Here is a 16,936-nt window from a genome sequence, read left to right as displayed (position 1 = left end):
GGAGATTGAAGATTATAAACTGCAATTTTAGATTCACAGAATGATAGGAAAATATTGAAGTGAATAGATAAAGCATTAGAGGACATAGAGAAGATGAGATTTAAAAAGATAAATGGGAATTTGGATTGACTAAGAGGTTGAAAAATATGGATGCGGGTAGATAACGGATAGTTTAAGATACATAGTAAAGAGGCGTTTAAAAAAATGAAAACTTAGATTGATAAATAGATAGTAAAAGACTGACGTCAAAAGATAAGGGATAAGATGAGATAGATCAAAGGGAATTGAAAAAGATAGACTTGAATTTATATTTACTTAATAGAAAAAAAAACAATTTTGATAGATGTACAATACGATAATAGCATGAGATAAAGAAGAGGAGATTGAAGAAGACAGATTGCAATTTTAGATTAACAGAGATATTGAAAAATAATGACGTGGATAGATAAAGGAAATTTAGATCGACAAAGAAATTCTAAAAGATTGACAAAGGTAATTTTTGGATGGGATGAGATAGAGAAGATGGGATCCAAAAAGATAGACATGAATTCAGCTTGAAAAAGAGATAGAAGAATATTAACGTGTGTAGAAAAAGGATAGGATGATATGAAAAAGAGGAGATTGAAAAATATGGACGGACGGGAATTCATGTTAACAGAGAAATGTAAAAAGAAAGCATTGGATTGAGGATATTAAAGAAGATTGATAAAAATTTCGATTGGCAGAGATATTGAAAAATATTAACGTGTATAGAAAAAGGATAGCATGAGATCAAGAAGAGATCGAAAAAGATAGTCGGGAATTTAGATTGACAGAGAGATAGAAAAATATAAATATTGATACATGTAAGATACGATAAGATGGAGAACAGGGTATTGGAAAAGATAGACTTAAATTAAGATTGTCAAAGAGATAGCAAAATATTGACGTGGGTAGACAAACAATAGCATGAAATAAAGATGAGGAGATTGCCAAAAATAGACCGCAATTTTACAATAACAGAGAGATAGAAAAATATTAACATGGACAGATAAGGAAATTTAGATTTCCGGAGAAATTCTAAAAGATTGCAAAGTTAAGTGTTGGATGGGATGAGATAGAGAAAAAGAAATTGAAAAAGATAGAGGTGAATTCAGATTAACAAAGAAATAGGAAAAGATAGCCATGGATAGACGTCGGATAGGAGAAATTCTAAAAGATTGCAAAGTTAAGTGTTGGATGGGATGAGATAGAGAAAATGGAATTGAAAAAGATATAAGTGAATTCAGATTAACAAAGAAATATAAAAAGATAGCCATGAATGGACGCCGGATAGGACGAGATAAAGAAGAGGAGATTGAAAAAGATTGAAATCATTTAAAAATATCCTAACATATTTCAAATCCTGTTCTCAAATATTCAGAATCATTTCAAATCCCCTCAAATTATAAAAATTTATTAAAATTTGTTAAAAGTTTTTAAAGAAACCCAAAAATGTGAAAGATGATTTCAGAAAATCCAGAAATAGGTATAGACCTAAATTCAATAGTGGTTAACCCATGGTTAAAGTAAATGAAAGAAAAGTGATTAACTTTTTTTTTTAAAGTCACTAACACCTTCATATTAAAATAGTGTTTTAGGAAAAGAAGTGGTCGTCTATTTTTAGAAGACAAATCAATATAAAAAAATTCTCTAAAAACTGTTATACTCTTATCAAAGCGAGAGTAAGAAAAAAAGATAAGGTGGTCTTTTCTGATACTAATTAGCGGTCGCTTGGAAGTAAATAAGGTTACGATAAGAAGCAAATGAAAAAAGTTTAAAAAGCAAGATATGGCTAATTAAAAGAAACTATAAACAGGCAAGAAAAAAAAGATTTCTAAATTTTTTTTACTGATCAAATCAGTGGATGAAAATTGAAAATTCTTCCCTTTATTAGATAATTTCTTATCATAATCAAACATAATCACCCATATTGATTAATTCATTTCTTCTTGAAGAATATATTATTGTTAATTAAAGAAATTTATTTTTAATTAATTCGTTGATAAATATTCGAACGATTATTCAATATTTTATATTTTTTCATGAGAAATGAATGTGAATTAAGATAAGTGAAAGGAATTTACAAAAAATTAGGTCATTCTGGATTAAACTTTTAAGCAGTTGAAAAAATTGAAAATTAATAACAACAGCCTTCGATAGCTCAGTTGGTAGAGCGGTGGACTGTAGTGGGAATTTAAAAAGTGGACATCCATAGGTCGCTGGTTCAAATCCGGCTCGAAGGAAAATATTTTTTTCTATTTGAAATTATTTTACTAAAATGATATTTTCCATTAGTTAATAAGTTTAATTATAGTTTTAAAAATAATTTCCGATACTTTCCGATAGTTCTGATTTGAGACAAAATTTCAACTATAGATAGTGCCTGAAAAATTTGGAATATATTTTTTTATCTTACGAAAAAACTCTCACGCAATTCTGTAGTTAAAAATACAACTAAAATTAATAGAAAATTTTTGTATTTCAAAGTATCTAGCTAAAATAAAAAAGAGCAAAGACAATATTTTTGAAGAATGATAAAAATTGATAACCTAACTTTAGAATTAAAATATATCTATCTATGTCTATACTAAATTATTCAAAATTTTAAGTTCATTTTTAAATTGAAATATATTGTCTATTAAATAGTCTATTACTGTTCAAATATTGTAAATATAATTTGAAATAAATGATTTTTTATTAACAATTTCCTGTGAATCACTAACAAAAAAATTTTTAATAATTTGGTAGAAAGTTAGAATATTTAGTAGAAAGATGAACTACTTTATTAAAATTGAATTGCTTTCTATCAAAAGATTCACAATTTCAGTTAAAAATGCATTTCAATTGTCTCAAATCTAATTATTTTATTTTCGGTAAAAAATTTATCTTTATTAAATCAAATTTTCAACTATTTAGAGAATTATTGATGTATTTTGTTATAAATTAAAATATCAAATTAATTAAACAGAAAATTAATCTTCTCGGTTGAAAATTGAACAGCTCGGTCAATTTCGTTTTTACGAAAAATGCAACTTTTAGGTTGAACATAAAATTGCTTTTGATTTATCATTAAAAAATATATTTTTTATATGTAATATTAACTATTATATTTTTCGTTAAAACCTCATCTTTTTAGGTTCAAAATTCGGCTTTGTTGAAACTTTCTTTTGAATAAAAATTTATTCAAAATTCAATAGTTTAGTTGGCAATTTAACTGTTTTGTAGAAAACTTATTTGTTTGTAGAAAAAATTGAACAATGTAGTCGAAAATTCAACGATTTTGCAGAAGTTTTTTTTTGTTGCTGAAAATTAATTTTTTTAACAAAAATTAAACTATTGCATTTTGGTTTAAATACGCGTCTTTTTTAGTTTAAAAACTCGAATAATTTATTAATTTTTTATCTGTAAAGTCATTTGCTTTGCTAGAAAATTAATAACTTTTGTTTCAAAATGCAACTGCTTGTTTAAAAATAAAAAACCAAAACATGTAACGTAGCTAAAAATTCTTTATTAAAAAAAGTGAAAAATAGGATGATTTTTAAATAATCAGGGCACTAGCAGCAGACTTAAATCTTTTAAATGATGAATCTTAAAAAAATACATCAATTTTCAACAAATTTATAGAACTTTGGAGAGAAAGAGGTGAATTATCAACAAAATTGTTAAATTTTCAACCCAAAAATATAATTTTTCAACCAAAAAGTTGATGTTTACAAAAAAAAATAGTTCAATTTTCATAAAAATAGTTTTATTTTTAAAAAATATTTTAATTTTCAACAAAAAATATTCATTTTAAACAATAAAGTAAATTTTTATCCAAATTTTTAAATTTTTCAGCTAAAGAGATGAAATTTTCTACGAAACAGTTAAATTTTCAACCCGGAAAAATGAATTTTCCGCTCAAACGATGAATTTTTAATCAGAAAAAAATTAATTTTTAAAAAGTTGTTCAAATTTTAACCAAGTTGTTGGATTTTGGTCAAATAAAACTGGCTTTGCTACAAAAACTGTATTAGTTTATACTTCTGCCGAAAAAGATTTTAATTTTAAATGTAAAATCAGTTTTATCATTATTAATAATTTTAAATTAAAAATATTTCATTCTTCCAATAAGGAAATTTTTCAACAAAATAGTTGAAGCCACAGTTAAAATATATTTTCATTTTATATTAAACATTGCCAATATTAATAAAAAAACATGGAATTTATACCAGAAGAGATAAATTAAAAAGAAACAAACTTTCAACTAACTTGTTAAATTAACACCCAAAAAAAATTTTTACCCGAATAAACAAAAAATTAAGCAAATTATAATTTGAACTAAAAAATAATTTTTAATTCAAAACAAAAATTTCGATCAATTATAGTTGAAAAATAGTTTGTATTGTATTCGAGATTTTTTCGAAACTTCTAAATATTTTTTTAAACTATACAGATATTTCCTAAAAACAATTGCAAATTTAAAACCAGTTGCAGATCTTTGAAAATTTCAAAGTACATTTTTGGTGCTTTTTAAGGATTTTGAAATATATCACGAAAATGAATAACAAAATCTGAAGATTTCTGGAAAAGATTTTGAATGATATTTTATTTTGAAAAATTAATTTTAAAAGGATATTTGAAAATATATTTAAACGTGAAAAAATATTTAAAATATTTCCAAAAAATAACTTTTAAGATTTTGAAACAATTTTTTATATTTCGCAGTATTTTTCAGCAATTTCAGGGAAAAATTTAAATAATTTCAAAAAATATTTGGAGCAATTAAAAGTTTTAAAATGATAAAGCACAAAAGCTGCTATTTTGATAAATTTTATGATCGCCGGGTTCGAGTTATGTGTATCTTATCCATAAAATTTAATATACAATATAACTGTAAGCCTTTGAAAAATGTATGCCTACTAAAAAATCTCAAGCTTTCCAAAGTTATTAAAAATTGTCAGTAATCTTTTTTTTATCTAAATATAATTCTACATGCAAGATTTGAAAAAAATAATCTGATTCTTAAATAGTTTTATTTTTTATTAGCAATTGATTATTATTAGGTTTATGCATTTTAAGTTACAATTTTCTTAAATTAAAATTCAAAATTGAAAGTATTTTCACATTAATTTAAAATCTCCTTTTCAGTAAAAAATGTAGATATGTAGAGATTATTTTCATTTGGATAAATATAATTTTGAATGATCAGCACATTCCAATTTAAACCGTGATACATACCTCATAATAATTATGCTAATTATGATTTTTAATTCAAAGAGAAAAATCTAGATAGGAATTTGCAGCAAAAAAGCAACATTTGAATTTTTTTTGGAAAAGTAAAAATTTTGTGTAAAAACAGCAAATAAAATTTTTTTCAAAAAAATTTGCAATAAATTACACTTTTTCGCATTATTCCAGTCAAGAGTCACATTAAAACATTTTAAAATTATTTAAACAATTGACAATAAAATAAATCGATCGTGTTGATTTTGGATTTAAACCAATTAGTTCATGTTACTTAAAGAAATGGTGAATTTTTGATATTTGATCAAAAAAAAATGTTTAAGCAAATGGAAATTATTTAAAAAATTTTCGGTAGGTGGTAAAAAAAACAGAAATAACTGGACCCTACGAATTATGATCAGAAATTTGCAAAAAAGTTAATTTTTCTGCCTTACTGCAGTCGAAAATTAGGTTTAAATTATACAAAATTGTTTAAACAATTAATAACAAATGAAATCGACCGTACAGATTTTTCAGATTGCTTAGATAGTTTATTTCGTTGTGTTAATACTGATAATTCGCGAGAAAATGAAAAAAAAATTGTTTAAACAAATAAAAATTGCCTAAACAATTAATAATTAAGAAAAAAATGCATCAAACTTTTTAGTCTGGCCATTAAAAAAGATCTATGATCAAAAAATAAAAATTGGTACTACTGACGGCCGATAGACCGTAAAATATAACAAATAATTAAATAAATAATTAATTAACATTCAATAATAATAATAATCTTGAATAAATTCATCAATGTACAGTTTTATACTTTATTCTCGAGAAAGGAATGTGTATTAAGATCAGTGAAAGAACAGGCCAATAATTATTTATGCTTTCGATCCTACTCGGAAAATTTGAAATAAATTCCAAGAGCCTTCGATAGCTCAGTTGGTAGAGCGGTGGACTGTAGTTGGAATTGAGAAAGTAGACATCCATAGGTCGCTGGTTCAAATCCGGCTCGAAGGAAAATATTTTTTTGATTTAAAAAAATTTTTAAATTGGACAAAACATTCAAGAATAGAAATTGGCAATTTTTTCCGAATTATATTACTTAATAAATGTGAAGAGTGAATATTATTGATTTAATATTATTAGATTTTTTTTTAAATAATTTATAATAAACAGTGATGAAAAATTGTGTAATTTAATTTTTATTCACACAATTAGTAGTAAGTCAAAAAATAGGAAGGTCATCAGGAAAGTGCAGTAATTACGTGTAGCTACAGTGTTTAAAAAATATCATCACGGGCATGTCAGACTTATCGGATTCCTATCTTACCGGTTTTTTTCAACTTTACCAATTCCACACGAAATTAGATATCGAGCTAAAACTTTGGGAAAATCAAAGAAAGGGACTAATTAATTAAAAAAATTTTGCAATAAATTTTATATTTACAAAAAAAAAAGTTTTTCCAAAATTTTGTTGTTGTAAATTTAAACCAATATTTTTCTAAATTTTAAGCACAATATATCATTTCATGTCAAATTTGTACAGTAAAAAATGGTGGTAAGGTAGGGATTGAATATGTGTGACATGCCCCAAAAGGCACGTAAAACATATCCGATTCCTACCTTACCGACATTTTCTTTTGAACAAATGACGTACACAGAAAACGAGATTTGGAGTAAAATTTTGTTAGAAATTAAATAAAAGACATGTAGAAACGTTTTACAGTCCTAAAGTTTTAAGAATATAAAAAAGATAAAAAAATGTATCAATATATTGATATTTACTATTACATTATTTATTTAAAATTCATCATTTTTGCCAAAAAAATGAACCAATTGATTGAAGGTTAAACTACTTTCTGAAACAATCGTCTTTTGTAGAAGATTCACAGATTTACTTAAAAATTCATCCCTTTGGTTGAAAATTCCTCTTTGTTGTTGAAAATTAATTTTTTTTTAAACTGAAAATTGAACTATTTTGCAGTAAAGGATTAATTATTTTAGTTAAAAATTCCTCTCTTTGGATGAAAATTGATCTTTTTTAATTAAATTAATTTAAAAAATATTTTTGTGTAGGAGGTTCATCTCTTTGGTTGAAATTTAAATATTTTGTTGAAAGATTTGTTTGTTTGTTTTTTTATTCAAAGTTAATTTTTTTAATTGGAAATTTAAATTAACATTTTTTATTCAAAATTAATCTTTTATAGTTAAAAGTTGTTTTTGGTATAAATCTATTCTTCTTGCTTTAAAATGTTCTCCTTTTTGGTTAAAAATGCAACTGTACGGTCGAAAGTTTAAAATTGATTTTTTTACAAAAAATGAGTATCTTGGCTTGAAACTTAAGAAATTGTGATCACATTTGTCTCTGGTTTTTCACTGCAAAATATTTATTAATTTAAAATTCGTCATTTCGGTTCGAGGATTAATCATTTTAGTTGAAAATTCATATTTTTTTTTTAAATTTGATTATTTTGTTAAAAAATCATTTTTTTGTCATTGCAAATTAATTTTTTAACTTTTCGTTTAGGAATTTATTTTTTTTGTTGAAAATCATTTTTTAATGTACAATTATTACATTTTTTATTGAGAATTTATCTTTTTTGAAAAAAATTGGGTTGAAAATTGAACTGTATTCGAACAAACTTGTTTTCTGGCTTGCAAATTTAATTACTTCGTTGAAAATAAAATATTTTTTTTGTTAAAAATTATTGTTTTTTCACTAAAAATTCGACCATGTGGTTACAACTGATTATCATTTTATTTCTTAGTTTTTGGTAAAAAATTAATCTCTTTGACAGAAAATTCAATTATTTGGCTGAAAATTAATTTTTGTGTGGGAAATTTATATTATCGAGTTAAAAACAAACTTTTTTTTGTAGAAAATTCGTCTCTTTTGAAAATACTCAATTTTTTGGCTAAAAATACAACTGGTTAAAAATTACGCTTTTTTTAATTTAGGTACTTTTTTTGAAAATTTGTCTTTTTTGGATAAAATCTTTTATTTAAAAAATATATATTTTTGGTTTGAAATTTCAAGTATGACATTTTTTTAAGAATTCATACTTGTCTACTTGGGAAAATATTTAACGTTTTTTTATTAAAAATACGACTGCATAAAATTTCTTTTTGGTTGAAGATTCATCGTTTTAGTTGAAAATTGGTATTTTTGGTACAAAACTGTTCTTCTAAACCGAATATTTATTTGTTTAAAATTCAATTTTTTTGTTAAAAGTTCAATTATTTGTTTGAAAATTAACTTTTTTGTTTAGAAATTATATATTTGGGACAAAAATGCAACGTTTTTGTAGGAAATTCATCTCTTTTGAAAAATATTTAATGGTGTTTGGTTAAAAATATAACTGTTTGAAAATTACTTTTTTGAATTATGGATTCAAGCACTTTGTTGTAATTTTTTTCATCATTATTATAAAAAGAAGACATTTTTTGATTTGACATATATCTGTAATTTAAGAAAATCATTTCAAATTTTTTACAGATTCGAAGGAAAATTATATGTATATATCTTTAATGAAAACAGCAAATGAATATAAAAAATAAAGAGTTATTAATAATTTATTATTTTGCATTCAAAATTATTTTACACATCAAATCATATTTTACCTCGAGAAATTCAAATAATTTTGTCACTGAATGATAAATAGAGTCTATTTTTATATTTTTTGTTAGAACTGTTTTATTGCATAGCCGCGCAAATTTTAAAAGCTTTAAAATTAGATAAGATCAATCATAACAATTACCGTAAAAACCTTAGAAGGACAATTTGGACGTCCATAATTTATTAAGATAAAGACTAATTAATATATGTGTATTCTAGTGAGTTTTTTGATTGCTTACTTACACTCTTCACGAAATTATTCATTGAAGAATTAATTATTTTTTCATTATTTAAAAAAATAAGTCTTACTACCAATAAAGATTGGTTGACCAGGTTAATCAGTAAATTTCTTATGCTGAATTTTGTCGATTATATTGGTGAAATCATTTTTGGAAAAGTGAAAAAAAAATCTGCATTGGCCCGGATTTGAACCGGGAACGCAATTATTCACGAATGGAGCGTTCACGAAAACACGCCACCTGAGCCAGAACAGCTTGTTTCCGTTTTCTCCTATTTCACAGGATGATGCATATCAGCATTTTAATAACCTGTATTGTTAGAAATTTTGCTGATTTTAAAAATGTAACTATTCAATTATTTTTAACATTTTTTTACTTGAAAATTCAAATATTTGGTTAAAAATTCGTATTTTTATTGAGAATCAATTATTCTAGGTTTTAATATTTGTTGGTTGAAATATCAACTATTACATTTTTCGTTGACCATTTATATTTTTAGTTGAAAATTATATTTTTTATTTTGAAAATTCAACTGCTTGGTTGAATATGAATTTTTTTACTAAAAATTGATATTTTTAAGTTGAAGATTCAACTGCTTTGTCGAAAACTCTTCTTGTTGACTGAAAAATTCTAATAAATTTGTTCGTAATAACAATTTAACTGATGCATTTTTGTTTAAAAATCGATCTTTTTTAGCTTAAAAATTTGAAAATTCAACTATTTGGTTTACAGATGATCTATTTGTATTCAGAATACATCTATTGGATAGAAAATAAATTTTTTTCGTAAAAAAATACGTTTTTTGAAAATTGATAATTTCGAGTTGAAAATTCTATTTTCTCGTAGAAAATTTATTTATTTGATTCAAAATTTATTTAAATATAAAAATGCAACTGTTTAGTTCAAAATGAACTTCTTGCAAAATATTTTCGGGTTAAAAATTGAAGTGTCATCTGAAAAATTTTTCTTTATGGATAGAAAATTCCACCGATTGGTAAAAAATTAAACTATTTATTTCAAAATAAGCTTTTTTCTTGAAAAGTCCTATTCTTAGGCGAAAAATTCAAATGTTTAGTTGAAAGTTTGCCCTTTCGGATTGAAAATTCGTCTTTTATGGCAGAAAAGTGATATTTTTTTATTGTTAAGTTTCTTTTTTTTATAAAATTTTGCGTTCAAAATTCCACTTTTTTGTAAAAAATTCTTCTATTTGGATTGAAAATTAACTTTGTCAGAAAATTGAATTTTGGTGTTAGAAATTGAACTGTTTTGTAACTAATTCTCTTTTTTCTCCTCAAAATTGAAAATTTTTGTGGAACAGTGATATATTTGATGACGAATTCATGTCTTTTGGTATACAATTATTCTCAGTGGAGAAACATGTGTATTTTTATGTTATTTATTTTATTTTTCATTTTCATTGAACATTTAATTATTTGGGTGAAAATTGATATTTTTATTGAAAATTAAACTATTTAGTGGGAAGCTGAACTACTTTTTTGATTTTTTGTTTAAGGATTCACTTTTCGAGTTAAAAATTTAATTTTTTTGTTGCAAACTTGGTATTTTTTTGGTTCATAAATTAATTTCTCTCATCTCCAAATTTAATTGTTTCAGTTTTGGCTGAAAATTTATACTTTCTAGTTATAAATTCATCTATTTGGTAGAGAATTCATTTATTTTAGTAAAAATTTGTCTTTTGGGCTAAGAAATTATTTGTTGTCATATGGATAAGAAACAGCCGAAAATTGGTGACTTGGTTCATGCACTACGATAACACATCTAATCATTTATCGCAGCTTATTCAGAAATCTCTGTTGAAATATGTTTCACCAGAGATTTCTGCATTACACAAAAAAATGTCCATGAAGAGAAGAAATCAGAGTGCAATCGTAATTCCAGCGGATGTAAAGTCTGAATTTCGACCTTTGGGACTAGACTTATTCGACATGGGTATTTGAGAATGCCGGATAATTGAATTCCCCGATTAAGGAAAGAAATGTCTCGTCTTCGGGAATCGCTGGTGATTTATGCCTGGGTAGGATCGCCCGGATGTTCTCCGATGCAAATGCTGGTAGCGCCGGAGAACTTTCCCAAAGGATTTATGGGCACCGTGCTTTTCGCTGTGAGAACAGTACGAAAAGAGGAAAAAGACTCGGAAAAGAGGAAAAGGTCCGCGGTGGATAAGGTGGAAAAAGAGAGAAAGGGACAAAAGAGAAAAAAGAAAAATAAGGAAAAGAAAGAAGAAACATCACCTACAATGCAAGCCTCGTGCTCGCCACGATTCACGAAGCTCTTCTCCCGGGAGCAAGTTGCGAGATGCTTGTGAATCACCATTACTACTATCAGTCTCGTAATCAGTATTTTTACCCAAGATCCTGTTTTTAAATTAAAATATAAAATTCACATCAATAGAAAATTTTGTCGTTTTATAGTACCTACACTAGGAATGAATTAACCAAAAATCTGATTTAATTGTTCTTTCGAATGCTTTAATAAAGTTTATCTTTTTTACGGGATGCCCCTGATGGAAGTGAAAAGATAGAGCTCCTATCTTTTTGAATACTTTTAAATCTTGGTTATAAAAGGAGATGGAGAAAATGTATTTCATTCTATAACTTTGTTAATCTAAATTCATATATATCTTTTTCAATAACATCTTCTCTATCATCCTATTCTTTATATATCCTTCTCAATCTTTTTCTATTTCATAGTCAATCTGAATGTCAGTCTATCTTTTTCAATTTCCTATCATATCGCATCATACATCTATCAACGTCTATTTTTTTATCTCTTTGTCAATTTAAATCCCAGACTATCTTTGCCAATATCTTCTTCTTTGTTTCATCGCATCCAAAAACTGTCAACTTTTATCTTTTTCCGTCTCTTTGCTAATATAAATTCAGATCTATATTTTCTAATCCGTTCTTCTCTGTGTCATCCTATTCTTTATCAATCTACGTCAATCTTTTACAATCTCTGTCTCAATCTAAATTCAAGTCTATCTTTTTCAATTCCACCGTCTCTATCTTACCCTATTCTTTATCTGTCCACATCAATTTTTTTCTATTCCATATTCAATCTAAATTTCAGTCCTTCTTTTTCAATTACATCTTCAATATCATATCGTATCATACATCTATCAACATGTTTTTTTTTATTTCTTTGCCAATATCTTCTGTTTTGTTTGATCGCACTCGACCACGGTCAACTTTCATCTTTTTTTATCCCTTTGATAAACTAAATTCACATTTAGCTTTTTCAATCCCACCTTCTTTATCTTATCATATTCTTTATCTATCCACATCAATCCTTTTCTATTTCATATTCTATCTGAATTTCAGTCTATTATCTGCAATTTTCTCTTTCCTATCACATCGTATCATATATCTATCAACGCCTTTTTTATTTATTTGCCAATTTAAATTCAAGACTATCTTTGCCAATATCTTCTGTTTTGTTTGATCGCACCCGACAACTTTCAGCTGCTATCTATTTCTATATCTTTGCTAATCTAAATTCACATATATTTCTTCTAATCCACTCTTCTTTATCTCATCCCATCCTTCATCAATCTACGTCAATCTTTTACAATTTTTTTGAATCAATCTAAATTCACTTCATCTATCCACATCAACCTTTTTCTATTTCATAGTCAATATACATTTTCGTGTACCTTTTTCAATTTCCCTATCCCTATCACATTGTATTATACATCTATCAATGTCCATCTTTTTCTATTTCTTCGTTAATTTAAATTCAAGACTATATTTGCCATTATATCCTTCTTTGTCTCAACGCATCCGACCACGGTCAGCTTTCATCTTTTTCTATCCCTTTGATAAACTAAATTCACATTTATCTTTTTCAATCTCATCCACTCTATCGCATCCTATTCTTCATCAGTTTACGTCAATTTTTTACAATCTCTGTCTCAATCTAAATCCCAGTCTATCTTTTTAAATTTCACCTTCTCTATATGATCTTATTTTTATCTGTGTGCATTAATATCTTCTATTTCACTGTCAATCAGAATTTCCGGCTATCTTTTTCATTTTCCTCTACCCTATCACATCCTATCACACATGTAGTAACGCTTATCTTTTTCTATTTCTCTGGAAATTTAAATTCAAGACTATCCTTTTCAATATCCTCTTCCTTATCTCATCACATTATACATCTTTCAACTTTTATCTTCTATCTCTTTGCTAAACTAAATTCACAGCTATGTTTTTCAATATGTTATTCGTAAATTCACATTTGTCTTTTTCAATAAGTTATTCTATATTTCCGCCCAATTCCCTCTTTTTCATCTCATCCTATTCCTCATCTGTCCACGTCAAGGTTTTGCTAATACTCTGTCAATCTAAATTCTAAACTATCTTTATTGTAAATCAAAAATTCAAGACAGGATTCTTATATCTCATTGTATCCTATATCTATCAACGTCTTTCTGTTTTTATATATTTTATAATCTAACTCCACGTCTATCTTTTTCAATACCCTGTCCTCTAACTTATCGTTACACACACCTATCAATGTCAATATTTTTGTATCTGTCTATCAATTTAAATTCCTATCTATCTTTATTAATCCCATTTGATACATCCCATCGTATCCTAAATCTATCAAAGTTAATTTTTTTCAATGCCCTCTTCTTTATCTCATCCTATCCTTTATCTGTTCATGTCAATCATATTTTATCTTTCTGAAATTTAAATTTCCGTCTATCTTTCTTAATCTTTTTTTCCTTATCACATCGTATCCTACATCTATTAACGTCTATCGTTTTCTACCTATTTTAAATCTAAATACACCTCTATCGTTTCTTATACCTTATTCTCTATATCATCCTATTCGCTATCTATCCACGCTAATATGTTACTATCTTTTGATTCATCTAAATTTCAATTTATTACTCCCAATCTCCTGTTCTATATCACATCTTATTATAAATTTGTCACCTTTTACCTTCTTTATCTCATCCTATACTTTACCTATTTTTCAATCTAAATTCACGTCTACCTTTCTTAATAACCTCTTTTTTATTTCATCCTATCATTTATCTATCCACATCAATATTTTTCTATCTCACAGTTAATCTAAATTTCTATGTATCTTTTTAAATATTTTCTTCTCTATCTGATCGCATCTTACATATATCAATGTCTATCTTTGTTTGTCTGTTTTTGAAACCTAACTTCGCGTCTATCTTTTTTAATACCCTCTTCTTTATCTCATTTTATCCTTTGTCTATTTATGTCAATCTTTTTCTGTCAACCTAAAATTCCGGTCCATCTTTCTAATTCTCCTCTCTTCAATTTTATCTTATTCCTCTATCTGCCCACATTAAACTCTTTCAATTTTCTTTTCTCTAAGTCATCGTATTCTTAATTTATCAACGTATATATTTTCTATATGTTTTTCAATCTAAATTCGCGTCTATCTCTTTCCACCCCTTGCCAAAAGCCTCTTCTCTGGCTCATCCTATCCTTTATCTATCAAAGTCAATATTTTTCTATTGCTCTGTTAATCTAAATTTCTACCTATCCTTTTTAATCTTCTCTTCCCTATGTCATTGTATCCTACGTCTATTCTATCTTTCTCTATCTATTTTTGAATTCTCAATATACGTCTATATTTTTCCATTCCTTTAATCTGGCAGATTTTTTATTCGAAATTCACCTCTATGTTTTCCCATCCCCTTTTCTCTATCTCATCCTATCCTTTATTTATTCATGCAAATCTTTTTCTATCTCTGTTAGTCTTAATTCCCGGCTGCCATTTTTATCTCTTCTTCATCAGATCGTATCCTACACCTATAAAAGTATATCTATTTTTATCTCTTTGTCAATCTACATTTACGTCTATTGTTTTTAGTTTCCTCTTTTCTATCTCTTTCCATCCTTTATCTATTCATGCCAATTTTTGTCTATCTCTGTTAATACAAATTCCTGTGTAACTTTTTGAATATTTTCTTTTCTATCTCATCGTATCCTACATCGATCAACGTCTATCTACTTCTATCTCTTTATCTATCTGAATTCCTACCTTCTTAATCTCCTCTTCTCTATCCTATAGTATGCTACATTTACCAAGGTCTATATTTTTTACCTATTTCTTAATCTAAATTTATTTCTATATTTTCTCATTTCCTCTTCTCTACCCAATCCTTTCTATTCATGTCACTCTTCTTCTATCTCTATGAATCTAACTTCCTATCTATCTTTTTAATACCCTTTCCTCTGTCTCATCGTGTCCTACATCTATTGAAGTCTATTTCTATTTCTTTGGCAATCTGAATTCACGTGTATCTTTTTAATATCCTTTTCTCTACCTCATCTTGCCCTACATGTACCAACGTTTATCTATGTCTATCTCTTTCTCAATCTTAATTCCAATCCATCATTTTTAATCTCATCTTCTCTGTCATTGTATCCTACATCCCTCAATGTCTATCTTTTTCTATCTAATTTTTATTCTCAACATAAGTCTCATACATTTACCAACGTTTATCTTTTTCTGCTTATTTTTAATCTGAATTCAAGTCTATCTATTTTAACACCCTCTTTTCTATCTCGTCCTACTCTTTACCTATCCACTTCATTATTTTTCTCTCTACTTGTAAATCTAAATTTCCATCTATAATTATGAATCAATTCTGCTCTATATCATTGTATATTACATCTCTATCAACGTCTATCTGTTTTAATATCCTCTTCTCTATCTCATCGTATCATATATCGATCAAAGTTTATCTTCTTATATTTGTTTTCATTTTTAATGCACGTTTATCTTTTTTAACACACCTTTTACTATCTCATTCTATCCCTTATTAATTCATGTCAATCTCTTTCTATCTCTGGTAATCTAAATCCCTGTCTATCTTCTTTCATATCCTCTTCTCTATCTCATTTTATTCTTTATCTATTTATGTCAATCTTTTCTTATTTCTAGAATAACCCCTTCTCTTTTTTCATCCCCCTTTTTTCATCTTATACTTTCATTTATATAGCTACGTCAATATTGTTCTACCTCTTTATCAATCTAATTTCTTTCTATCTTTTTAAATCTCTTTTCTATCTCTTCGAAACCTACATCTATGGATGTTTATCTCTTTTTATCTATTTTTTAATGAAAGTTAACGCCTATATTTTTCCATTCCCTCTTCTCTATTCCATCCTATCAATTGATGTCAATCCTTTCCTATACATTCTATCTGTTTGATTATCCTTTTTTCTATCTCATCGTGTCCTATATATATCAACGTCTATCTATTTCAATCTCTTTGTCAATATAAATTCATGTCAATCTTTTCTATCCCTAAAACGTTTTCTTTTCCTATACCCAGTCTCAATAATTTTCTATTTCTATATCTAGCTTTCGCAACTGAAGACTCTTATCGCTTCCTATCCCTTAGTCTATCTATTACGAATTTTAATATTTTGCAATCTCTTTCTCTATCTTTCGTAACCGACAACTCTTACCTTTTTTTAACTTAAGTCAAACTGTTCAAAATAAATGTTTAATCTTTCTCTATCTATTTCTCGATCTTTGGCAATTAAGTACTTTTATCATTGTATATCGCTAAAAAATCGGGAATTCATCGAAAACTTTAAGAGTTTATTTTAAAAATAATTAAACATTGACCATGTACCAGAAATACAACTTAACGTAAATTTAAATTGAGAAAGGGATAGAAAAAGATAGACACGAATTTAGTTTGACAGAGAGATAGAAAAATGTTAAGGTATATAGATAAAGGATAGGGTGTGATAAGGAAGAGGGGATTGAAAAAGGTAGACAGGAATTTAGATTGGCAGGGATAGAAAAAGATTGACATGAATGAATGCAG

The 16,936-nt window shown here is 26.5% G+C and overlaps 1 protein-coding gene and 2 non-coding genes across 3 annotated transcripts in view; all 3 read left to right on the top strand.

Moving 5' to 3' along the window:
• LOC117177877 (TBC1 domain family member 23) overlaps positions 1 to 16,936 on the top strand; it is a 156,814-nt gene that overhangs the window by 136,040 nt on the left and 3,838 nt on the right. The gene's annotated exons all lie outside the window — the stretch shown is intronic.
• Positions 2,172 to 2,264, top strand: Trnay-gua. Its single transcript has 2 exons — positions 2,172 to 2,208; positions 2,229 to 2,264. It is a non-coding gene; the product is annotated as a tRNA-Tyr (tRNA).
• Positions 6,154 to 6,246, top strand: Trnay-gua. Its single transcript has 2 exons — positions 6,154 to 6,190; positions 6,211 to 6,246. It is a non-coding gene; the product is annotated as a tRNA-Tyr (tRNA).

This window comes from Belonocnema kinseyi, chromosome 8, assembly GCF_010883055.1.
Source record: "Belonocnema kinseyi isolate 2016_QV_RU_SX_M_011 chromosome 8, B_treatae_v1, whole genome shotgun sequence".
Taxonomy (NCBI): domain Eukaryota; kingdom Metazoa; phylum Arthropoda; class Insecta; order Hymenoptera; family Cynipidae; genus Belonocnema; species Belonocnema kinseyi.
The sequence above is the reverse complement of the archived record's forward strand: the minus strand, read 5'-3'. Positions and strand labels throughout refer to the sequence as shown.